We start from the raw sequence: 4371 nt of genomic DNA on the forward strand, positions 1-4371 counted from the left end.
GGGTGATTACCTACCGAATTAGAAATAATGGAGATAATGGAGCGGAAAGTAGATATACAACGTTTTCTTTTAAATTTATTGGTTCCTTAATGTTTTCTGAAGCCTAGAGCAAAACACACAAAACACAGTACTGACCAAAAGTTGGTTACACCTTTTCATTCAATGCGTTTCCTTTTATTTTCATGACTATTTACTTGTAGATTATCACTGAAGGCATCAAAACTATGAATGAACACATATAGGAATTATGAACTTAACAAAAACGTGTGAAATAACTAATAAGATCGCAACCTTTGCTCTGATTACTGCTTTGCATTCTGTGTGAGCTTCAAGAGGTAGTCACCTGGAATGGTTTCCCAGCAGTCTTGAAGGAGTTCCCAGGATGCTTAGCGTTGTTGGCCCTTTGCTTTGACTCAAATAGCCCTTACACAGCCTGGAGGTGTGTTTGGGGTCATGTCCTGTTGAAAAATAAATGATGGTCCAACAAAACGCAACTGGATGGGACGGCATGCTGCTGCATGATGCTGTGGTAGCCATGCTGGTTCAGTATGCCTTCAATTTTGAATAAATCCTCAACAGTGTCACCAGCAAAGCCCCCCCCCCACAACATAACACTCCTCCTCCAGCTTCACGGTGGGAACCGTCATTTAGAATACCATCCGGTCACCTTTCTGTGTTGCACAAAGACACGGCCGGTTGGAACCAATGATCACAAACTTTGATTCATCAGACCCAAGCACCGATTTCCAGTGGTCTAATATCCATTCCTGTGTTTCTTGGCCCAAAAACAACTCTTTTCTGCTTGTTGCCTCTCTTTAGCAGTGGTTTCCTAGCTGCTATGTGACCATGAAGGCCTGATTTGGGCCAGTCTCCTCATAACAGTTGTTCTAGAGATGTGGTCTGCTCCAGAACTGCTGTGTGGTATTATCTGGTCTCTAATCTGAGCTGTGTTAACTTGTGATTCTGAGGCTGGTGACTCAGATGAAAATTATCTAGCAGCAGAGGTGACTCTTGGTCTTCCTTTACTGGGGTGGTCCCGTGTGAGCCAGTTTCGCTGTAGCGTTTGATGGTTTTTGGATTGCACTTGGGGACACATTCAAAGTTTTTGCAATTTACCGGACCGACTGACCTTCATTTTTAAAGTAATGATGGCACTCGTTTCTCTTACTTAGCTGATTGGTTCTGCCATAAATGATATTCTAACAGTTGTCCAATAGGGCTGTCGGCGTGTATCAACCGGAGCACCAACACAACCTGATGATCCAACTCCATTAATAAGGCAAGAATTCCACAATTAACTCTGACAAGGCACACCTGTAAGTGAAAACCCTTTCAGGTGACTACCTCATGAAGCTCATTGAGAGAACACCCAAGGGTTTGCAGCGATATCAAAAAGCAAAGGGTGGATGAAGAATTAGAAATAGACATGTTTCAGTTATTTCACACTTTTTGTTAAGTATATATCCAACATGTTGTTATCATAGTTTTGAGCCTTTGGGGATAATCTACAATGTAAATAGTCATGAAAAAAAGAAAATGTGTCCAAACCTTGGCCTGTACTGTATGTATCTTAATTACACACACTCATGGGCATCGTTTAATACTAGCTTAAGAGCTCAGTGCTGTGTTTATGAAATGGCAATTTATTCAAGTTGCAGTGTTTTAAAGCCACTTTAATCTCTGTCTTTTCTCTCACTGGCACACAAGAGCGGATGAGGGGAGTTGTCACAGCGCACACTCAAACAAACAGATTCGAACTATGGACCTACGCAAGAGATGGCACCTCTGACAGTTTTTTAATAACGCTTCTATGTCTAATGGACAAATATTTTGATACAGGGTTTCACAGAGAGATATGACATGGCATGTGATAAAGGATAATGAGTCTTCACTTACAGTAGCCATATTGACGAGGTGCGATAGAAAAAAACACATATATTATAATATATTATATATATATATATATATAGTTTTTTTTCTATAGGATTATTAGGAACACCATGCTAACACTGTGTTTGACCTCCTTTCTTCTTAGCACTGCCTTAATTCTACGTGGCATTGATTCAACAAGGTGCTGAAAGCATTCTTTAGAAAATGTTGGCCCATATTGATAGGATAGCATCTTGCAGTTGATGGAGATTTGTGGGATGCACATCCAGGGCACGAAGCTCCCGTTCCACCACATCCCAAGATGCTCTATTGGGTGAGATCTGGTGACTGTGGGGGCCATTTTAGTACAGTGAAACCATTGTCATGTTCAAGAAACCAATTTGGAATGATTCAAGCTTTGTGACATGGTGCATTATCCTGCTGGAAGTAGCCATCAGAGGATGGGTACATGTGGCCCATAAAGGGATGGACATGGTCAGAAACAAGCTAGGTAGGCCGGGGCATTTAAACAAGCAATTGGCACTAAGGGGCCTAAAGTGTGCGAATAATACATCCCCCCACACCATTACAACCACCACCACCAGCCTGCACAGGGTAAAAGGCATGATGGATCCATGTTCTCATTCTGCCAAATTCTGACTCTACCATCTGAATGTCTCAACAGAAATCGAGACTCATCAGACCAGGCAACATTTTTTCAGTCTTCAACTGTCCAATTTGTGAGCTCTTGCAAATTGTAGCCTCTTTTTTCCTATTTTATAGTGGAGATGAGTGGTACCCGGTGGGGCCTTCTGCTGTTGTAGCCCATCCGCCTCAAAGTTGTGGTGTTGTGGCTTCACAAATGCTTTGCTGCCTGCTCAGTTGTAACGAGTGATATTTCAGTCTAAGTGCTCTTCTTCAGCTTGAATCGTGGCCCCATTCTCCTCTGACCCTCTAGCATCAACAAGGCATTTTTGCCACAGGCCTGCCGGCATGATGGATGTTTACATTTTCACACCATTCTTTGTAAACACTAGAAATGGTTGTGATGAAAATCCCATAACATGAGCAGATTGTGAAATACTTCAGACCGGCCTGTCTGGCACCAACAACCATGCCGCTAAAATTGCTTAAATCACCTTTTTTCCCATTGTGACATTCAGGAGATGGCTTGACCAGACACACCCTAAATGCATGAAGCAACTGCCATGTGATTGGGTGATTAGATCATTGTATTAATGAGAAACTCAAAAGGTGTTCACTAATAATCCTTTAGGTGATTGTGTATGTATATTATTCCACATTGCTAAAACTAAGCTCCTCAGGGTTAAAAAGCTAGAGGCCACACTACGCTTTAAATATTTGTGGGGGAATACGCAGCGCAAATTAATAAAAATGCTTTTCTAAAAGAGACCTAACACATTAGACGCTCAGTAGATTAAGATGCTTTGATTTTTGGTTTGGTTTCAACTCTCCTAGGAAATAACCTGACCTATGAAAAAATGCCTCCTCAAAGAAAAGAAAACTACAAAGAGAGCAAAGGAAAGGCAAAGTCATTAAAAAGCAATTGCCAGACTTAGCAGTGTAATTAATACACAGGCTTAGGACACACGAGTCACTTGCTGCAATGATGCAAGATACAGAGACCTATTATACACCCTATTATAATTGCCAAAGTTTGGTGGCTGTTTTCCAATCTGCTTAAAGTGGGAATCAGATAACCGCGGGCTTCCTGGCGTCCTGGACAGAGGGCTTGATAATGGATTGAAGAGGGGGGACAGAATCAATACGGCTGTCCCCATCTGGGCCAGGAACCATCACTGGAGAAACACTGTAAAGTACAAGGGCATGACCAACTTGCACGGGCCTGTCAGTAACCTTAATGCTTCAGATTCAAGCAATCTATCAATAGCCATCAGGAGCCATCACTAAAAGTGTGCAGTATTATCTGTAAAATTTTACAATCCGGGGTTGTATCAGCAATCTGCACATACTTTGTAACTGGAGACCAAAGTCCTTGAATAGATTGAGGACATTGTACATGTTCTGGCTCATTGTCAATATTGCATTATGCTCAGCATCTATTGCGAGCATGCTTCTGTTCAGAACGCAATTTCAAACATTTAAACTATTCTGGAAATGTCTTGCCTTTGAAAGGAGGGCAATGTGTTATAGAAAGTTTTTTTTCATATTTCATTAATGGGATGACAAGTAAAATTGCTGTATGAAGAAAGCACAAAAATGTACGCGCACAAGGCTTACAACGTTTGTAATCCAAAAGGAAAAGTGAGTCAGTGTTCAATAAGTAAATGTAAAGGGGCTGTTCTATATAAGCGCTTTTCTAGTCTAACAACCACTCAAAGCTCTTTTACATAGTACAGGAACCATTAACGTTTCATCACATTCTACACTCGTTGCCGAGGCTTCCGTCAAGGTGCCACTGCTCCTCAGATAAACACTCACACACATTCACACAAAGATGGCACAGCATCGGGGGCAACT

Source organism: Etheostoma spectabile, unplaced genomic scaffold, assembly GCF_008692095.1.
Source record: "Etheostoma spectabile isolate EspeVRDwgs_2016 unplaced genomic scaffold, UIUC_Espe_1.0 scaffold352, whole genome shotgun sequence".
NCBI classification, from domain to species: Eukaryota; Metazoa; Chordata; class Actinopteri; order Perciformes; family Percidae; genus Etheostoma; species Etheostoma spectabile.